The sequence below is a fragment of the Rhipicephalus sanguineus genome, chromosome 4 (genome assembly GCF_013339695.2).
Source record: "Rhipicephalus sanguineus isolate Rsan-2018 chromosome 4, BIME_Rsan_1.4, whole genome shotgun sequence".
Taxonomy (NCBI): Eukaryota; Metazoa; Arthropoda; class Arachnida; order Ixodida; family Ixodidae; genus Rhipicephalus; species Rhipicephalus sanguineus.
The window spans coordinates 128,212,449-128,234,774 of NC_051179.1; the positions used below are offsets into that span (position 1 = coordinate 128,212,449).

The 22,326-nt window shown below is 48.3% G+C and overlaps 2 protein-coding genes across 8 annotated transcripts in view; both read left to right on the top strand.

The window, feature by feature from the left end:
- Nucleotides 1-22,326, top strand: part of LOC119390669 (gastrula zinc finger protein XlCGF57.1-like) — a 691,222-nt gene that overhangs the window by 385,443 nt on the left and 283,453 nt on the right. The window lies entirely within an intron of this gene.
- The window catches only part of LOC119390677 (gastrula zinc finger protein XlCGF57.1), a 963,551-nt gene that overhangs the window by 239,193 nt on the left and 702,032 nt on the right, over nt 1-22,326 (top strand). The window lies entirely within an intron of this gene.

The window sequence follows — 22,326 nt, forward strand, 5'->3', positions numbered from 1 at the left end:
TGGCTACTTCTTCCCTCTAACATCTTTCACTTTCGTTTCCCCTTTCGCCAACGACGTTGAGCCATGCTCCTTTATGGATTGCAGAAATACATGTGTTATTCTAAATCACTGCTACTTCAGTGTTGACACTAATGAGCTCCGGGACGGCATAATTCTCCTTCAGAAAAAACTAGTGAGTGTCCACAGGCACTGGGAATCGTACATTGTGCCTCCCACTTTGGAAGCAGATCCTCTGAACACTTCGTCATAGCTGGATTATTAGAAGTGAATGAATGGAGGAAGGTGAGCAGGCGAAATATTAAAAAAATGACTTTTTTTTGCACATTTTGAAGTGTCCCCTTTGCGTATATTTTTAAATCTGACATGTTCAGATATCAAGTAAATGTAAAAATAAGTAAATTTGGAGTTCATTTAGCTCACGTTCAGGATAGCAAATGAGAAAGCTTACAGAGTACACCACTTTACACCCTTAAGGATGTTTTATCGAGTCTATCACTAAGGCCCTTACGCTCTAGAATAAAGGCGCTTTCACGAATCAAAACAGCAATATCGGAGGAGTCTTGCAATTGTCTAAGCACCCTTATCACTGCAAAATAAAAGAATAATTCAAGGCTACCAGTTTGAGAACATCCACTTACACCCGCACCGTAGGATATAAAATTGCACATACACTACAGACATACACACCAACATAGCAAGGTAAAGAGCAACATAGACAGATTGTGCTACACAGCCATGTAACGATTAGCCATAAAGAGAGCGATAAAGCAAGCCTATGTTATGATTAATTGTTCTTTAACAAAAAGTTCATTTATGTTGAGGCATCAGGCTCAGTTATACGGGTAGTGCGCCGTCTATAGAGGCGCCACTGAAAGCCACCTAGCGGCCGCCGGCGACAGTACACTCGGGGAGCCGAGCAGACGACGGCGCATTGCATAGCATTGCTGCAGGGGATGGCTGAAGTACGCGGCTGCGATTTTCCCTGCGTTCGGGTGCCTGACAGCTACTTCTGCGGTGACAGCTGCAGGAAAGGCGCGGCCCTCTACAAAAGTGGCCACGTGCACGACGTCAACGGAATTTGGGACAACCCAGTGCGTATACGTGCCAAGTGCGTCCCGCAGACCAGCGTGTCAAAGCCTAGCTATGAAGTGGAGCTCGTGGTAAGTAGCCGGTTTGTTTTGTTCACTGATGCGACGCCTCGTTCAGTCCTCGTTGTTCTTCAAATTCAACCTTTGCTGCAATGTTGTTTCTGTACCTATTATTAATAAATACACATCGTATGGGCGGACTGATATTTAAATGTTCCGAACCAGTGGCGGATCCAGAGGGGGGGCGGTAGGGGCGATCGCCCCCCCCCCAAAGACTGTGTGACACGCCCCCCCCCTTCCCTCTAGTGCCTGCGTCCACCTCCTTTGTCAGGTTGCCCCGGCTACCACTGCCCAAACCGCAGAGGAAGCCGAATGGCTAGAGCGTCCGTTTCCAATGCGGAAGCTACCGGGTTCGATTCCCAGTGCCGCCGGACACCCGCCGGTTTTTCTAAAGAGTTGCCCCAGCCTGGCAGTTTGTGTTCTGGGCACCCTAGATGGTGCCCTCGTCTTTACTCGAACTTCTTTCACCCCCTTTTCATGTTTTCCAACGAGGAGGAGCCTCTGTTCTGCTATTTTAATCCGCCTCCCCTGGACAGGAGGGTTGAGATGTTCTTCTCGACTAGGAGACGGTTAGTATCCTGTTTCTCTCCTTCTTTATCCAAGAATTTCATCTCCTCAACCCCCTTGCTTCCTCAGCAAAAGGGGGTGGCAGCTTAAAGGAGCATTGACACAAAAAGTTTGGATCTTGTTTTTTATACGACTCACTTATTACGGATGGAATGCTCGTTTCCTGGAGCGCGCGACGGTTAATTATTTGTAGATGGTTTTATAGCGCCCAGCCGCAGTTTCGGTTTCAGAGAGCGCGGAGTGAACACAGAATAGTTATCATGTAAATAGTTATTTTGTATCGAGAGGGCAGCCGCCGTACCGCAAAGAGACAGCGAGAGACACACTATGCGACCACCCTCCCTCCCTGGCCACCCCACCGGCTACAATGGAATCGAAGAAGCCGGCCCAGCGCGTCGTCATTCCATATGTGCTGGGCATCAGTGAACAGCTCTCCAGGGTATTCGGAAAAGCCGGGGTCACAGTAATTCACAAACCGGAATCGACGCTCTACCGCTTGCTACCGAGGCCGAAAGACCGACCATCACCAAGGCGTATTCTACAAGGTGTCGTGTTCTGAGTGTCCAGCCAGCTACATCAAGTGTTGCCCGGAGAGAATACGCCAACACAAGAACGACGTCAGGAAGATGGAAGCGCGGCGCAGCGCTCTTGCAGAGCACTGTGAGAAGCACGACCATAAAATCGACTTTCACGGCGTTTCTGTTCTAGAAACAGAAAGGAATCTGCGAAGGAGGCTCTTGCTCGAGTCTCCGCACATTCAGCACACACCAGCAAATGTGAACCGCTCGCTAGGAACAATGCCCCCAGTATACGTTCACGGCCTCCGAAACGTGAGGGAAAGGGAAAGTCGGAGCCGTGGTGAGAGAACAAGACGCGACCATGCTTCCAAGACCAACGCAGTCACCCCCTGAGAAAGGGACCGAATCGATCCCGAAACGTTGGGCTCTCTTCAAACTGTGGCTGGAGCAATTTCAACTTCCCAAAACATAGTTGACTACGTGAGTACACAAAACCGCGTGCACATGCGCACCGTGTCGTCCACTCTTTTCAACGAAGGCTTTTGTAAGTATGCGTGACCCCCCAAAAATGCACTGCCGAGGCAAGGACATCAGCATTTGCACTCCCGTGCAAGTGTGCCCCCCCTTCCCGTTCAAAAAGTCTGCTAGGAGAGAGAGCTCGCAAGAATCGTGACAGCCAGCACAAACTCGTTGCGCAGGTGGTGGTTGATTGGTTACACGAAAACCAAAGGCGAGCTTCGCGTGCAGTGGCGCTACACGCACTTTAAAATCGATTTTAAATATGTTCTAGGCGATATTATCCATCGATATTTCGTAGGTGATGCGTGTGTGTCCACCCAAATCTATCCCACAAGTTGTCTCGCCTTCAAAATTTTGTGTCAGTACTCCTCTAACAAAGTGTCCTCGCGGCGTAAGGCAAGACGCTGGATTGCACACATCGCTGACATATCTGAACCAGAGATGCTTATCACAACGAAACAAAGCCTGTAGGAACCTTTGGATTGTTCCCGTCGACGGGATGAAACAGTGTTCTTCCCGTCACCGTTTTTTTCCGGCATTCCCAGTGCAGCTTGTCGCTTGGCACGAAGTTGTCCCTCTAAGAACTCAAAGGTAAGGGGTTCTTGAAACGATGCACCTGCAGGTATTAGGCTGCCGAAGTTACTAGAACTGCCGCATCTTGCTAAAACGTTATAGTCTCACGCGTGGTCTCACCTTTCACTCCTTTCTCTCTTTGTTCTTTCGGCGAAAAGCATGGGAAAGCTTCCACGGTCGGGCAGGTAGCCAGGATTTTTTTCGGGGGGGAGGCAGGGGGGTGTCAAGGCGTAATTGTTCGAAAGAAAGTCTTTCCATGGCAAAAAGAAACAAAAAGTTGCCCGCGAATATAGGAGGCTGCACGAGTTTCCTACGTGCCTACGTGCCTGTCCAAGGCAGCTGCAGGTTTTTCGGATTGCATTCTTAATGCTGTAGGTTTGACGTTGCACTGCGCTTCTTACAGCGTAGGAGTGAAAGGAAGTGGCTGCATCGCCTTTGTTTACGACAAGAATTTCCACTCTCAAATTTGGCGGGAAACAGCGGTGCGCATTGACAAGGCACAGGCGGCTGGTGACTGACCCACCGTCCTGCGAGTGTCTAGACGCGCGCGTTGCTGCCCGAGTCGTATGAATCTGGAGACTGGTACTGTGGTTGCCACTTGACCCGTCCCGGCGACACAAGGTAAGCGTAGGTCACGCACAAATATATAGCTTGCATTTAGAACTTTCGGTTTGATATCGTCCCCCGTTGATTCTTATGTTTCTGAGTTCAAGAAGACTTGAAACGTGCATATCATTGCTAGCTGCAGTATTGGAGATACCAGTCACGCCAGTATTCAGCCAAGTATATCCTGCAATTTGTCGTTATTAACCTGTTCAGAGCAGCCAGGAAATCCGCAAACTGACTACAGTGTATCTTTCTGCAGCCTTTCTAATGCAGTTACGAGGAATGTACGAATATCCTACAGAATCCGCTATAACACTATGATTGAATTAAGTACTTTTTTCTTCAGTATATTTTTTCCACGTGTTAAAAAACTTCAAGGTATGTTTTCCAAGATATGTGAAGGAATATGAACATGAATTGTTTTCTTTTGCATGAAATAAACGCTGCGCACGATTTTGTGTTCGGAAGTTTCAAAGGTACTGAAGCAATGACACACTGACTGAGATAAATTTTCTAAAGTACAAGCGATATGTCGCACGCTCATATATTCAGCATCTCTTGCTCATGCTCAGCCCGATATAATGTTAATACGCACATTGCGATTTATTCTTTCGGTTACAATGTGCGCAGCTATTTTTTTAAGGTATTGTGCAGAAAGTCACTTGCAAGGCTTACGTAAATATGCGTAAGCACTGTGGCACTTGCTAATTTTCGTCGTCTGTGATGCTGCTGCGTTGCTGTCTTCGTTTTACTTGTTAAAACGATGCGACGTACGCGTGGAGATGAGCAAGTGGAGCAGTGCTTTATTTATTTTGAAGCACTCTCTAAAATAAATAGTTTCATTTGCAAACGGCACATGCGCAGCTCCGAAACCACCTCCCTACACTCGCGTGCCTCCCCTGGTCCGACTGTCAGAAACGCTATTTCTTTATCGGTTAAAGCCAGTGACGGTTCACGCACGCATTTCTCTCCTTGTTCTTTATCAAGAAGGCTTCTAAGGGCCGCCACTCGTGCCTTGAAAGGTTTGACCTCGCTTCTCAGCGACTGAAAACGACCTGGAGTGGATTGAGGGAGAACAACAACGGTATTGCGGTACCGCTCTTCCTTTCTCGCTCGTTGTGCTTTCGCCGCTGCTAATTGTGGTAAAGGCACCCCAACACCACAAAAGCTTTTGTCGAAATTTACTGTGTGGTGTCACGCCTCATTATTGCCTGTCAGCCCATGCATTCTTAGCGATCCACCTATCGTTCGGGAGACGCACTATACTCGGCGACAACTTTCCTTGACAGCACTGTGGAAGCTACAGAACCGAAGTGCATGCCTGCTACCGCGCCAAGAAATAGTACTTACGTTCACTGATAATTTTCTCGTTTTTCTTGCTCAAATAAATGTTGCTTTATTTATTATGAGACTGAAACAGTTGCGGGAAGTCGTAGGTAAAATACAGTTATTGTTCAACTCGCAAGAATGCCTTCCTTTTCTTTCCACTTAGACAGCACCACCTTTTCAGCATGCCCGTTTTCCAAAGTAAACATGGCGTCCGTGACGTAGTGGGTCAGTGTGCGGCCGCAAACGCACCGTTTAGTTCTCCAAGAAAAATGTACTCGTAATATGACACTAAAATATACTCTGAACAATCGAAATGTCTCTCCCGTTCACATTCCCTTCACATTTTTCGTGAATATGTTTTCTAAACGCGTTAACGATGCGAGCGAGCAAAACCGAAATCAGCCGCAAGCTGCCGTACTACTTGCGGAGCAACACGAATGTGCGGAAGTCCCGCCTCCGTAGCCTTCGCTCCAATGTCAAGATAAGTTGTCGCCGAGTATAGTGCTTTACTGGAACTGGGAGCGGACGAGCGAGAAGGAGCGCTACCGTAATCCCGTACCCTATTTGTGTACCGTGTTTCTGCAACTTGATAAAAGTCTCTAATAGCGCACCGTGCACCTGCCGTGTCGTCTCTGCCGTCTGTTCAGCGCCATACGGATGACTTTTGTCCAAACGAATAATCCGAGTACAAGTGCTGACAACGCAAGGTCAACGAGCCTCCTAATCCCCGGAAGGATCATGGAGATGGCGGTCCTCAACCTCTGAAGTCTTGCGCGGTCAACGGGACATTGAATTTTGAAGTGCAGGTGTGTGCTCATCATATTATGACCCTACGAAGGTTCCAGGATTGGTGGAATCCTGGTGTGGTGACAGCGTGGAGAGAGGGAAAATGGGGTGGACCTCAATCTGCTAATTTAATCCGGTGCTGGAGTTTTCCTACTTCCATCAACTTATCCTGATGACTGCCCGGCAAGACACGGACCCGTGTTCGCACCGGCCACGCAACCCGATTTCTAACAAAGGCTTAGCGCAGCAAAATGGGCATATATCTGACGTGTGGTAGCCCGTAATTTGTAGTAATTCTTCCAATTTATTAAATTAGAAAACTGATTAGGACAAATGAGTGGAACCATTTTAAGTACAAGGTAACAGTATTTATGCTGTGATGGGGTTCTTTTAATAATCGTAACACTAAAAACAAAAGTGAGCCCCCCCTCCTCCTCTCCAGTTTTCTTCAAGCGACCGCCCCCCCTAAAATGAGTGGCTGGATCCGCCCCTGTTCCGAACTCGCATGGCGAGATGCTGGCACATGTAGCGATCGTGCTACCGCTGATTACGCGTGCCATCGCCGAACAAGTGCCACCAAGAAAATCAGTTGTGGCATTACTATTGCAGATGGAATGCCCTGGTATAGAAATCGCCATACTTACGGGTGAATAAACTGAGAGCTAGCGCCGCACCGCCTATGCCATCCCGCTACGTCCGTCGATCTGCGCTACCCGCTGCAGTTTTAGCAACTTGAAATTCTCTCGCTAACCTGCTTCAAACTGTACAAAGCTGTAGTGCGAGTACGTTAGCGCTTTGGTGTTACAGAAAGAATCCGCCCGATGTCTTTAAAAGCGGAGAAGCGCGCCGACCACGTTAGATAGGCATGTCAGCAAGGCCGGAATTTGTTCCGTCGTTGAGATGCAAGTAACAATAATTACGGTAGTTTACATAGATACTCAAGAGATTCGTCATGTTTTACACGATATTTCGTCATAGATGTATGTTAAGTATGCCTGCAATATCTTACATTGATTTAGAGCTCTATTGACCTGCGTAGGTTTCAAATTGTGCTACTTGCATCGAGGGCACGGTAGCAGTGTTTTGCCGGCGAGCATTGTCTCAGCCATCCGTGAGAAAGATTTTATTGTGTTATCGTCAGCATGCACCAAAAGTATTTTTAGTTTTTCATGGGTCACAATTGTGCTGCATGTTTGTAATGTTCGTTTTCATTTGGGGGGCATGCACGCTCTTGATCTTACTAACCCGAGAGCCTGTCGAGTTGCGTGTGAAATTGTGCGAACTGTCACCAATCGTCAAAAAAAAAAAAAAAAAGAGGGGGAAGGCGAATAAGTACATGTGTTGCTGCTACCAGGAAACTGAAAGTCTGAGAGCAGGAGATTTCAAATTGTGCTTGATTTATGTTCTGGGATAAGTGTGATGGTAGATGTACAAAACGGCTTGCATGCGAAAGGAAATCCTGCAACTGCATTAGTAACCTTTAATATTTTTTTGTTTACTTGCCAGGCATCAGTACCAGACTTCCTGCTGCAAGATGCACTCTGCACCTGCAAGGCAGGTAAAGGAAATAAAGATACGAAAATAAAGATACTGTTAAAGAAGAATCGGTCTGTAATAATTTCGGAAAAAGACTGCATGATTTAACTTCATTACAAACGAGGAGAGGCAAAGACACGAAATTAAAAAACAAGAGTTATTCATGAAGAAAATAGCAATAAATAGCAATTTACCGTGCTGCGCCCTCAGCACGGTAAATTTGCGTCGAACATCAGCGAAAAGCCTGCACTCAGCACTAAGGTCGAACCGAACCAAAACATGGGCAGGCCGCGATAACCTTCGTCGCTATCCGGTGTCAACATGATCGAGCGCATCAAACACCGATATTGACATATCTTGAAGCTTTGGCCACCACACACATGCGTCGGACACTACTAATTTCACTCCGAAAACGTGAACGACGCGGTGACACACGAACAACGACGTAGAAACGTACGGCGAACGTCTGCTCACTGCCCCGAGAGTAGCGAGCAAGTTCGCCACCACTGGCGCTTCGGTCGGCGTGCACTAGGCGTATACAATCAGGCTGACAATGTAGCAGCAGTACCATACTAAAAGTGCTGCTTGGGAATTGCAGAAGCATTACAAATAAGGCTGACGACCTTGCTCACCTTGTTAACATGACTGGACCCGAGTCGTGGCGGAACAGCGAAAATAGTGACAGCAATATCTGTCCCTTAAATTGTACAGCTTATCGGACCGATTGGGATAGACACGGCGGAGGTGTCCTCACATTAATAATAATATCTGGGGTTTAACGTCCCTAAACCACCATATGATTATGAGAGCCGTAGTGGAGGGCTCCGAAAATTTCGACCACCTGGGGTTCTTTAACGTGCACCTAAATACACGGGCCTCTAAATACACGGGCCTCTAAATACACGTGCACCTAAATACACGGGCACCTAAGTACACGGGCCTCAAACATTTTCGCCTCCACCGAAAATGCAGCCGCCGCGGCCGGAATTTGATCCCGCAACCTTCGGGTCAGCAGTCGAGCGCCATAACCACTAGACTAGAGCTGTGCACGGGCCGTATTTCCGAGCCCGAGCCCGGCCCGGGCCCGCTGACTTTGTCGAAGGCCCGCCCGCCCTTACAAAAATGGATTTAGACAGTCTATAGAGTGTCTGTAGACTTCTTGTAGACGAGTTCGCCTTTATGTAGATTTAGTATTTTGCCTAAAGAAAATCTTTTGACAATCTATAGACAAAAGTTTATAAATGCGTGTCATCTTTTGTCTAATTGCGTTCTATAGATTGTCTATAAACAAAAGTTTTAAAAAGCGTATGGTTCTTTTTTTTCTATTGTTAGTCTATATAAATCTATAGACAAAAGTTAAGTTGATGAAGTTTGTGTTTTGTCTAATCCCAGTGTATAGATTGTCTATATACAAAGGTTGATAAATTGGTGTTATTTCCTATTGTCAAATCCCAGTCTATAGACTGTCTAAAGACAGAAGCTAAAGTGGAGTTATTTAATTTTTTGCTGAAAATAAGGTTTTTCATTGAAATTTTATCAGACGTGTGTACTTTATGCAATTTTGCTACCTTTTTGTTTATATAACATCTAAGCATGCACTCCTTATTGCCCCATTGGGCCCTAGCTGTAAGGCATGTTAAAAAAGAACTAAGGGGGCTCATTAATTAATTGAACCACAATGTGAAATTGAGCAGGAATGCGTTTTTGTATATCTCATTAAAACATTCTGGCGCACATGGCACATATATATTTCCCCTCGTAACTCGCATGCTCACATTAGAACTAAAGATGTTTCCAGTAAGTATGTCGCACTCTATGGCTCTCCGGCTGGATGTACTGCAAGGATCGTGTGGTTCTTTCCGCCTTCGTTGCTACAATGCAAAGGGCAATGTATTTCGTGGAACACTGGAAATCGCAGCTTTGAAGCGGGACGATGGGCAAACAGTGAACAGAGTACAACAGCTCTTTTTCAAGACACAAATAGCAGGGCCCACTGCAGTGCTTTCATTTTTGTTACTATTCAATATACAGTATTTCGCCATTCTTTTCATATACGAAGCACTGTGCCCAAAAACCAATTTTGTTAAAAATATTTTGCGAATTAGCTCTGGCCCTTTCGCTAGCTCATTATATTTGTTCATTTTCACGGGATTTTCAGAAGGTAATAGGTTAATTAAGATGTTCTTCAACAAATATGCATTTTTCTGTTTTCATTACGACGACGTGCAATGTAATATTAAATCGTGTTTCAGTTAGCGATTTCAAATTGATAATGTGTGTATGCACTTGCTTACATCTCCCGCTTAGAATATATTAATGTAAATTAACAGGGAACATCAATAAGAAAGAACTTGCAACTGAATCGCCCTAAGGGCGAGGCATCGATGGTGACACTGGCTCGGTGCAAATTTCAGAGATATCACTCGGCACTGCGGACACTAGCTGTCAAAGGCTCAAGTTTTCCACATGCTTGTGATCATACACACAGACACGGCCGTGAGGACAACAGCTGTTACAGATAGTAGTAAAAACTGACCGTTCGTTACATATCCTGTAAACGAACGGTCCACGAACGGTATGTTTAAACAGCAAGCACTGGAAATACAATTGAAGAATCGCTCAGAAGCGGCCTCCCCACTAAGAAGTTGCTTTTTCGTTCAGGCACTGCCGTGAAGGCCAAACCCGATATACGCGAAAATGCACGCGACAGCGACGAGCGACGCGACGTAGATCGTCATCGCGCAAGCGGTCGCTTGGATGGGCAAACCCCATTCACGCGACGCCCTCGGCGAGCGATCTCGACTGTTGCTGGCATGAGGGCGTTTACTCGTACTAAAAGTGGCCCGTTCTCAGCGGTATGCAATGTAAAATACGATGTTTTGTTGCATAATGGTACATAAAATGTTTATCATTGTCTCGCAGCATGTTTTTCGATCCCATCACTGCTGCTACGTGCTGCCAAGCCGCGTCACAGACGGCGCGGGTCCCAGCGTTCGCGTTCAACAACGTCAACATTACGCTCGTCGCCGTTGGTCATGTTGATGAACGTTGTTGTTGATGTGCGTCGATAAGAAAGTGGCGGCAATCAGCAATACGTCACTGATGCATCTTATTCCGGTGTTTTGCTATTGGCTGCTTCAGCACAGCACCTCCGGGCGACGAGCGACGGACATACGACGGATTCCAAATCTGAAAAACCGAGCGATCGCGCGAAATCGACCACGCAACACGTCGCGCGAACGGCTCGTTTCGTCGCTCATAGCATCGCTCGTCGCTGTCGCGTGAATTTTTGCGCATATGGGGTTTCGCCTTGAATCGTGAAGGCGCGCGAGCGAACACGATAAGGAAGGGGAGAAACGCGAGAACCGGTGCGGCAAACGAACGGAAGAGGGCGCGCAGCTGCAACACAGAACACTTGCTGCAACTCAATTTCAAATTGCTCGCTGAGCGAGAGCCAATCAGTTCAAACCAGGGGGCGCGCAGGCGCACTGACGTTTAGGGTGCCTTGATGCGCGTTTTGTTGCGCGTTTTGTCCAGGGTGAGGACATCTGCGGCGTCTACTGCGGCGCGGCTGCCATATTTTAGCCCACGGCTTCTTACCGGCGTCTCACCCCTCTACGGCAGCTGCGCTGAGAGGCACGAGACGCGGGGCAAAAAATGGCGTCGTGGCGGCATCAGCCCCTTCAAAGAATGGCAACACCCTAAGGGGGGCGCACACATCGAGGCACACTACTGACGTTTAAGCCGTTCAGGCAGTTGAAGCAGTTGAAGCATTTGAGGGTCGTTGTTAAAGAAGTTCTTGCAGCGCAGTGTGTAATGCCGAAATAAGTTTGTTGCGCGCATGTATTTTTACCACGTTGATTAATATTACGTGCCGGTATCGTCGCTGGAAGTCGTGGAATGGACACGTACTTACACCGCGTGTCGGGACGGACGCATCGTTGTTTGACATGGAATCGTTGACGGCCATGTGTTGTCGTAGCCCCAACGAGCGCGAAGCTTTGAACAAGATCACAAGCGCGCGTCTTTTGACGAGACTGTCGCCACAGCGAATATCGCTCTTCGGTGAGTTCAAGAACGTTGCCAAATCGCGTGACTGTGCATGACGACTTTGTGTAGGTAAGATTGCCCGAGCGGCGAGCTGCCATAATAGAGATGGTGTGCAAGAGGAAGTGTTTGATACGAAAGTATGCCTTGTACTAGTGTCTCTGCCTTCTGTGGTGTTCGTTATACGCTTCCGCGGAGCCGTTGCCGTGTGCGTCGATTAGAGCTAAAAACAGCCTGAAGAATACGCGTTGCATTGCGCGATGCTATGCTTGTGTTTTGCAGGCCTTGTGTTGTTTCGCCTTTTTTCCTTGACTGTATGCAATGCGGCATCCTTGCATGAAATGACGTGCACATGCCTTGTCACTATAACATTGAGTCTGCTTTTAAACCCGTACCCTTTCTGTGGTGGAAATGCAACAGACGTTATCGTTCAATAAGCGTAGTTACCCGCCACGGTGGTCTAAATATATAGTTGTTAAGGTGCTCGACTGCTGACCCACAGGTCGCGGAGATCGAATCCCGGCCGCGGCGGTCGCTTTGCTTGAGGGCTCGCGAAGTGCTTGAGGCCCGTGTTCTTAGATTTATGTGCACGTATAAAGAACCCCGGGTGGTCAAAATTTCTGGAGCCCTCCACTACGGCGTCGCTCAAAATCGTGGTTTTTGGATGTTAAACCCCATCAATTATTGTTATAAGCATGGTTATTGTTAACTAACGTGCAAATCAACTTTATAAAAGTAGACGGGTGTGCAGATAGAGAGACACATGTACACACACGGCGCGGTCATGCATACGCCATGCTGCTCAGAGGCTATGTGATTGTAGCTGCGTCGCCGTCTACGGTGCCGCGCTCGTTTTTGCAAAGAATGGACGTAATTGTTCTATATTAAAGATTTTAGTCTGTCTGTCGCGGATCGTAGCTCTTGGGTGTGTACAGACACAACCAAATCAATCGATTAGCCAAGGGAAAGCATAGCGGACTTTAATTGTTGGCTTTAACTGTAGTGTAGTAATAATGGCCTAAATTGAAATGGAATAAAGTGAACGGAAAATCGCCCTTTGCCTTGATGGTATCTAAACGCCCGATGCTCAGCCGATTGAGCTACGAAGGAAAGCGCTTCGCCGTACGCTTTGCTGGGCATTTATGTATGTGTAGTTCCTTGGAGTGTTAGCCAGTGCCACTCGTACTCAAGGCGGTGAGTGTGGAACACTCTTCTTTGCCAGAGTTTGTCACGTGGCACGCGATCTTTCCATGAGGCGGCAGCTGACCGATAAAACGTCGCATGCGAACTTGAGGCATAAGTCAGCCGGGGAAAGGACTTCGCGGTGAATGAAAGAAAAAAAAGGGATTTTTGGAGGGCCTCGTTTCTTTTTTATACACAACCAAAACGATCGAAAAGATCCCCTTCTTTCGTAGATTCAGCGAGGGCGTCGCCCCGGTAGACTTAAAGCATCAAGTTAGCATGCGAGGGTTTATTGGTCAGCTGTATGTGGTGCTAAGACCCCGCCGCGGTGGTCTAGTGGTTATGGCCCTCGACTGCTGATCCGAAGGTCGCGGGATCGAATCTCGGCCGCGGCGGCTGCATTTTCGATGGAGGCGAAAATGTTTGAGGCCCGTGTACTTAGATTTAGGTGCACGTTAAAGAATCCCAGGTGGTCCAAATTTCCGGAGCCCTCCAGTACGGCGTCTCTCATAATCATATCGTGGTTTTGGGACGTTAAACCCCAGATATTATTATTATTACGTGGTGCTAAGATCAAGTGCCACGTGATGCCCTCTGTCAAAAATGAATGTTCCAAACTCGCCACCTGGACTGCGTGCGGTGCTGGCTGAGACTCCTAGGGATGACAAATACATAAGTACCCAACGAAGTAAACGGGGAAGCGCCAGACGTGTAACTAGAAGGTTGTGGATTCGGATCCCACCGACGGAAAGGGTGAGTTTTCGTCCACTGTAATCAATTTCAACGTACGCCATTATTACTACACTACAATTAAAGGGACACTAAAGAGAAACAATGAATCGGTTTAGATCGATAAATTGGGCTCTGAAAACTCTAATGTCGTTAATTTCGCCACCATAGGTTTATTAATAGAGGAGAAAACCAAGGTCAAAGTTTCATTTTTAAGTTTCGCGCCGAAATCTTCCCGCGTGACGTCACTGATTTCAAAGTGTATTTATCTTATTTTGGCGCCGTTTGCTCAATAAAATTACCCCAAACTTGGTATCTCAAGTCTCTGGCCCCCTCAGAGGACAATGTACTTCATTTTTACCGATTAGGAACTACGTAGTCCCTAGTAGGCGCCGTCAAAACATGTAACGTCACGGCGAATGGTGTGGAAACTTCAAGGTGGCGTCGCCACTCACATTTTGTTTTTGCGTATTTTCGTGCTTACTAAGCATCTTCTCGCAGCAAGCGTGGTGGTTTTGGTATCGTGAAAGAGTAATTCACTAATATGAGAAAAATCGTTTTGCTCTTCAGTGCCCCTTTAAAGACGACAATTAATGTCCGCTATGCTTTCCCTGGCTTAATTGTCTGTTCGATTAATTTGGTTGTGTCTAACAAAGAAACGAGGCCCTCGAAAAAATTCCCATTCGCTCGTTCATTAGGTTTGTACACGAGGCTCACTGTAAGGCAATTCATTTGTCTGAAACACGTTTTGAACTGGTAGTAACAGTAAGTACACACATACAACTACAAACTTAATTCATTCGAAGTAGCACACCACGTATATGTAAATTATCGTTGGTGGATGTGAGCTTCAGTTCAATTAAACTTGTTAAGCGAGTGCATGCTCTCCTTGTTGCTGCATCTGTTTGAGAAAAATTGGGGCAAATATTGGTCCTGCCACTCCATATTTTCCTTGTTTGATGAACCATACATCATCTGTTTAGTAAAAGTTCTATTAACGGAGAAGTAGCTTCGTTACATTGTATGCAAAACTGGGTCTGCATTCGTTTTTCGCGCATGCTTTGTCGTAAGTTTTTATATTTTTGTATCTTTTTCTGATTAAAGCTCTGTTGTAAGTCAGCGCCTGTGCTTGTCATTCTTTTCTGTGTGCTTTGCCTCGTTTTCTTTTCCAGAATTTATTGGGATAAATTTATACATCACTAATCTACAGGAACTGCCTCTAGGCAATCTGTAGACCACAGTATATTTGTGAGGTAATAAGTCCGTAGACACTCTATATACTGGGTCATAGGAATAGCCTATGGATAGTCTACAGACATTTGTCTGTGGATATTTTATAGACAAAAGTAAACCAAAGTAGATTTATATGAGCCTATAGACTTTTGTTTATAGACATTCTGCAGACATCGGTTTAAACGCATGAATTTTTATTAATCTACAGACCTTCTATAGCCAATCTATAGACTTAGACTTTCTTGTAGACTGGTCTATAAAAACGAGTGTGGCCACTATTCCATAGACTGTCTATAGACCAGTCTAAAGAAATCAGCTATAGAACGTCAATTGATTTTATAGACAGATGTCTACAAACTTTATATGGACTATCTAAACATATTTTTGTAAGGGCGAGCCCGACGGCAAAGGGCTGCGAGCCCGCCCGGCCCGGCCCGACGTACGAAAACACAATCCCGGGCCCGGCCCGGCTTTTCGAAGGTTCGCTGCGAAAACAAAACATCGTTTTCCGGTAATTTGGCATTTTATTGAGCATATCAAATATGATCAAACGACACACGACGTACAGTCTCTATTACACGGATTATAAATTGTCGTGCAAAAACAGCGAGCAGTCCAACGATTCCGGCTTCAACGAAGTGTGGCGCTTTGCGTCAGCTTGCACGAAGGCGATGTACGTCGGGTCGCTCGTCGCTGTCGCGTGCATTTTCACTCATATGGGATTTGGCTTTAAATCTAACGCGAACAGTCGCGTGGCGCCGTCACTAGCTCAGGTGGTGTTACTTCTCTGTTTGTCGGAGTGCAACAAAGGCAGTGCTTTACCTGCTCCCCTTTTGTTTAAAGTAGCGAATGGAAAAGAAAAGCCGTCATGGGCGGTCGCGGAAAAGGCGCTGTATGCATGGTGGAAAACAATTCCCGCTCATTCTCTATATTTCGGGCTTGAGTCGGGCTTTGCGCCGGGCCCGAGCCCGGCCCGATAAAACTCCAAGTGGCCCGAGCCCGGCCCGGGCCCGAGGTGAAAATACGTCGGCCCGCCCGAGCCCGGCCCGCGGGCCGGGTCGGGCTCGGGCTTTCGGGCTACCCGGAGCCCGTGCACACCTCTACACTAGACCACCGTTACCGGGGCTATGCCTGCACATTACTGAAAGAGAAATTTATTCTAAAATGTTACAAATTCACACGAAAACAAAGCATTCTCATTGAAGTTGTGTTTCTAAAATGGAAAGACTGCGTTATTTTTTTTTTCTTTTTATAGGCCACCAGTAATGAACAACTTAATTGAATGAGGAAATTGAGGCAGTAAATGATGATCACGTACTACTTGGAGGTGATTTTAAGCTGCCTGTAATCCATTGGGCTCAAAAACATACTAATTCTCTCGTTAATAGTGGTTCGCAGGAGGAATTGTTCAAGATGTGTAGCTGTTTCTCGCTCATCAACTTGTTCTGCAACCTACAAGAGAAAATAAAGTGCTTGATTTATTGCTTGCTGATATGCCTCTTGTGGACCAGCACACGCATAGAAGTGATCATAGCACTGTGCTTTGAGAGCTCAACTTGCATCATGTTACAGGTACCAAAGCAAGGTGAGTACATAGCTATCACCACGCAAATACTACAGAAGCACTTGACTGTTGTTATGACATTTTTGAGGCACTGTCAGATACGTTTATGTAGAAAATATGAGGGTGAGGTTTAATACTAAACTGCTCGAATTACGTAAGCAACATGTGCCTTCACGGCTGATGACAGTCCGACGGAGCATAAAAATATTTCGGTCTCAAAAGCACGATATGATTATGAGGGACACTGAAGTGGAGTGCTTCGGACATTTTGGACCAGCTGGTGTTCTTGAACGTGCACCTAAATCTTAGGCCTCTAGCATTTCACCTCCCATCGAAAGGCGGCGCTGTGGCCGGGATTCTATTCCCTGACCTTCGGGTCAGCAGTCGAACACCATAATCTGACCACCACGGCGGGTGGCCCGATGCCGCAAATGTAAGCCTTGGTTTACAAGAAACGCTCAAAGATTAATTCGTGGGAAACGGAATGCATACAGTGAATTAAAAAAAAGACGAAAGAAAAATTGCAAGTACTCGTGGCTAAAATGAGTTATGCCACATGAAAGGCTAAGGGTGTTTACATTGAAACCCCAGATTTAGAACAAAAGATCGCCCAGAAAAATTGCGAATAATCTTTAAATATAAAATAAGAAAAGATGATTTAACAATACTGAATATTGATGAAAACTGCACGTTTTAGTAGGAAAGCTGAGTGCTTTATCATGTTTTTAGAGTGCAGCTCTTAGACGCCCGTTCCTGCGTTGAGTAGTGTAGCCGTTTCCTTCGCCAGTCAGGTGGCGTGTCCGATAGACATGAATCCAATGGGATTTGAATCCACGCCCTCTGCGTGACAGTTGAGTATTCTACCACAGAGACACCCTGGTGCTTGAAACCCGTTAGCGAAAATATATAGGCCTCATGCGCTGCTGTTTAGATAGATAATGTGGCCAAGTACCCTTTGCAACAGGTGGACTCAATGAAGTGTCCTAGCCATATTAAAAAAAACAACGAAGAAAAAGAAAATGAGTTAAAAACACACGTCAGAATTCATATGTATCACACTTCCAGCGCCGTGACTGTCCGCCTTGTGTCTCTCCACCACACTTCGAGGCGAGCTTTCGTGGTGCGCAAACTTTTGCCACAGCGGCTCTTGGATGTGCGCTCTGTTGCTTGTTACTCATTCTGTCCACTCAGAACTCACATGAACTTTTGTTTTTGGCGTCTGACGCGCCGTACATAACATGCGCTGAAGGCATCGTACGTTTTAGAGGCTGTGTCGTTCAACGAAAGGGCAATAAACTTTTGTTACTACCTAATGTATGTATTGTTCGGTGTGCGCTCGCTGCGTGCTTGTGTTGTGTGCGCACTGGAATCACAAACTTTACGTTCACGATCGCGTATGCAATACAGCGGTGTCCTCTTTTCGACGTGAAGTTACGTCAACTATAGGTTGGCGTTGCGCCGAATAGCTACTGCGCTCACTCCATATACACGAGTAAAGAACCGCTAATCGGGCTACGAGAAAGGAAACGAAAGATGTAACGCCCAGCAGAACGATTAAGTCACTGCTAGGTTAGTTCGCATACGGTGATGGAGGAGCTGAATGTTTTTGATTACGGCACGTACCGGTACTTTCTGTACTGTTGCACAAAAACGCTCCACGAAGAATTTCAGCTGTAGCGAAGCGTTCCTACTTAGTAATCGGTCGTCCTCTGCGCGCCTTCTAGTGGGTCGTCCTCTTCTCTGAGAACACGCCCCTCGTGCAGCGAGTCGGCCCCGCTTTGACTGTCGCCGTCGCCGAGTGCCCGCTAATAAACGTCTTGACAATTTGGTGGAGAGTGCTGGGCCCTTTAAACAACTACGGTCCGCATTCGATGCCCTTGGAGCTTCGATCCCGTACCGTGCCTGCTACCATGACTCAAGACGCCGCCCAGCAAACGCCTCCTCTTGCACCGACGCCATGTCCAGTTGTCCCCCGCATCCGCGACCCTCCTATCTTCACCGGCGCGGATGGCACCGACGTCGAGGACTGGCTTGCGATTTACGAGCGTGTGAGCGTCCCCAATAAATGGGACGAGGCAGGCAAATTGAGCAACCTCGTTTTCTACCTAGCGGGTGTGGCAAGCCTATATGGTACAACAACCACGCATCCCATTTCGCTACATGGTCCGCTTTCAAGACTGCCATCATCGACGTGTTTGGCCGCCCTGCCGTTCGCAAGCTGCAAGCCGAACAGCGTTTACGTGAATGAGCTAAGCAGTCCGGCGAGTCTTTCACGAGCTACATTGAAGATGTGCTCGACTTGTGCAAGAAAGCCAACGCGACCATTTCTGAAGCCGACAAGATCCGGAACGTCATGAAAGGCATCGACGACGACGCCTTTACCATGCTACTCGCCAAAAACCCTCGCACTGTGGCAGAGGTCATCACACTGTGCCAAAGCTTCGAGGAGCTGCGCCGGCAGCAGCTGATGACGCGTCGACCTCCATCACGCGACGCCGATCTCGCTCGCTTGTCGGCCGTGTTGGACCACTCCGTCTTACTCGCCGAGATCAAATCATTCGTGCGCGAGGAAATTGCCCGCCAGTTCTCTCTACTGGTTCTCTCTCACCCGCCGCATGTTGAACAGCCGTCGACCACACTGCTGCCTCCCCTACGCCGGACTATTGAGCAGGAAATCGCGGAGTTCATGCCGGAATACTACCAGCCGCCTCCGGCGCCTGCGCCGCTCATGTTACGCGCAAGTTGTAGCCAGGCCGGCCCCAACGCTCCCTGTGGTGCCCCTGTTAACATACGCCGGAGCCGTCGCCAGGCCTCAGGCCTTCGAAGCGAGTGTGCCGGCTGCGTACGCCGACATCATCCACACGCCCCGACTGCAGCCCACCCTGCAGTCGTCATATCAGCAGCCGCCCCGCCCCTCGCGTCCTGCGACGTGGATGGGACCTAGCCCGGCAAACCGATGGCGCACATCCGACAACCGCCCGATCTGCTTTGCATGCGGTTTAGCCGGTCACGTGGCCCGCTATTGCAATCGCGTGCAGCCGCCTCGAGTTGGATCAGCCGTCACCAACCAGTCCAGCTGCCCGTATTACGACCCGCCGCCGCCTATGTCACCGACGTCACGCCCAGGTCCATCTACCCGACGTTTACCGTCCCCACGACGCCGCTCACTGTCACCGATGCGGCCTCGTCCGGTCGCACGAGACCAGGAAAACTAGTCGTCGCAGTCCAAGAGGCAAGGACTGCGACGCTATCGAACTGCCAAAGCCCTCAGCAAAGTCCATCAAACGTAGTAGACGTGTTTGTAGATGGTGTGCGCACATCGGCCCTTGTAGACACTGGAGCTGCCGTATCCGTTATGGACGCTAAATTTAGCCGACTACTACGAAAAGTGACGACGCCGCTTTCTGGGCTCTCCCTCCGTACAGCCAGCACCCAAAGTATTCACCCGACAGCGGTGTGCACAGCCCGTGTCATTATTCAGGACGCTCTGTACGCCGTCGAATTCATCATTATTTCTCTATGCTATCACGACGTCATCCTGGCATGGCATTTTCTCGCCCGTCACGCCGCCGTAATTCGTTGCGCTCCAGCCGAAATAGAACTCTCACCATTCTCCGATTTGACACCAGTAGTCCACCGGCTGCGACCAAGGTACTCGTCAAAGACGACACCACAGTTCCTGCAATCTCGTCGACGGCTGTGTCAGTCTATTGCACCGGTCTCGCCGACGCCGTTGCACTTCTTTCTCCATCTGACCGCGTTTCTACTAGCAAACGCTTGCTGGTGCAATTTGCGACCGTGCAAGTCATTCAAAGAGACACCGATATTTTTGTTACGAACTCATCCCCGTACATTGTTAGGTTGGTGCGAGGGGAATGTCTTCGGCAGAGTGGAAGCCCTCGAAGACGCACAAGTCATGGACGCATCGGGTGACACGCACTGCGTCAGCTCCCGTTCGCTCAGTGCTGTTTCCACATCTGATTCGTCACCCGCAGGTATATTTGGTTCGTCGATTGCTGACAACCTTACGTCGGTCGAGCGTTCCCAGCTTCTATGCTTGTTGGAAGAATTTCGTTCTTCGTTCGATGTCGCGCAAACTTCTCTCGGCCGCACGTCTGCTGTCACGCATCGCATCGGCACTGGCGCCCAACCACCACTGCGGCAACGTCAATATCGCGTGTCGCCAACAGAGCGTCGTGTAATTAATGAGCAAGTCGAAGACATGCTTCGCCGCGATGTTGTTCGACCCTCAAACAGCCCGTGGGCGTCTCCTGTTGTTCTCGTTTTCATAGGCGTGCGCACAGGGGGGGGGGGGGGGGCGGCCGCCCCCCCTAATCACCTAAGAGGGGGGCGCAAAATCTGCCCCCTACATTGACCCTTCTAGTCACGTAAGAGGGGGGGGGGCGCAAAATCTGCCCCATACATTGACTTAGTAGGGTGGGGGGTGCTGCGATGAACCTTTGCCCCCCTTAATGGGGAACCCTGCGCACGCCTATGCTCGTTGCTAAGAAGGACGGCTCTGTGCGATTCTGTGTGGACTACCGACGACTCAATAAGATCACCCGAAAGGACGCTTATCCCCTACCTCGAATAGACGGAATAGACGACGCCATTGACACCCTGCAAGGAGCAGAGTTCTTTTCATCGCTCGATTTGCGCTCAGGGTACTGGCAAGTCCCCATGGCTGATGACGCTCGACCGAAGACAGCGTTTGTCACACCCGACGGCTTGTACGAATTCAACGTCATGCCGTTTGGGCTGTGCAATTCGCCCGCAACCTTTGAGCGCATGATGGATACCGTTCTGCGCAAGTTGAAATGGCACACTTGCCTGTGCTACCTCGACGACGTCGTCGTTTTCGCCCCGGACTTCTCAACGCACCTTCAACGCCTGCGGCAGGTTTTGACGCGTTTGAGCGACGCCGGGCTACAAGTGAATCTAAAGAAGTGCCGATTTGCAGCACGGCAGCTGACGATACTAGGATACGTCGTGTCCAAGGACGGCATCCTCCCCGATCCATCCAAGCTTCGGGTCGTGACAGAGTTCCCCAAACCTACGTCCGCCAAAGAACTGCGCAGTTTCGTAGGACTATGCTCCTACTTTCCGCGCTTCATCTGAAACTTCGCGACTATTATATCACCGCTGACGAAGCTCCTTCGAAGCAATGGGCCCCTCAATTCGTGGTCGTCAGAGTGCGACGACGCTTTCGCAAAGCTCCAACGTTTGTCGACGTCTCCACCCATTCTACACCACTACGACCCTACGGCCCCTACAGAGGTACACACGGACGCCAGCGGTGTTGGCCTCGGTGCTGTCCTTGCGCAGCGCAAACCTGGGTTCCCGGAGTATGTCGTCGCATATGCAAGTCGTACGCTTACTAAAACCGAGACCAACTACACCGTCACGGAGAAAGAATGCCTGGCAATCATTTGGGCCCTTACGAAGTTCCGACCTTATTTGTATGGTCGCCCATTTGATGTCGTCACCGACCATCATGCACTGTGCTGGATGTCGTCATTGAAGGATCCCTCAGGCCGTCTCGCCCGTTGGACACTTCGCAAGACTACGACATCCGCGTGTTGTACCGCAACGGTCGCCAGCATGCTGACGCCGACGCCCTGTCGCGCTCTCCCTTGCCTGACGACAATGCCCCCAGCTCAGCGTCGCACTTTGTCGTTTCTTCCATTGACATTCACACCATCGCTACCGAACAGCGCAAGGATCAATGGATCGCCTCACTAATAGACTTTTTTATTTTTTTATTTATTTTTATTCTATTTACAAGATACTGCAGGCCCGTCTTGGGCCCTAGCAGGAGGGGCAAAAGTGTACTCGTAAAGGCAATACATAGACACATTTACACATAGTGCATTGAAAGGAAAAACAAAAACAAAAGACAGTGTCTAATTTGTACAGCAAAGCACGCAAGTAATAACACCTTGAACATGTCAAAAAGTATGAGGAAAAAAAAAAGCAATATTCACACAAA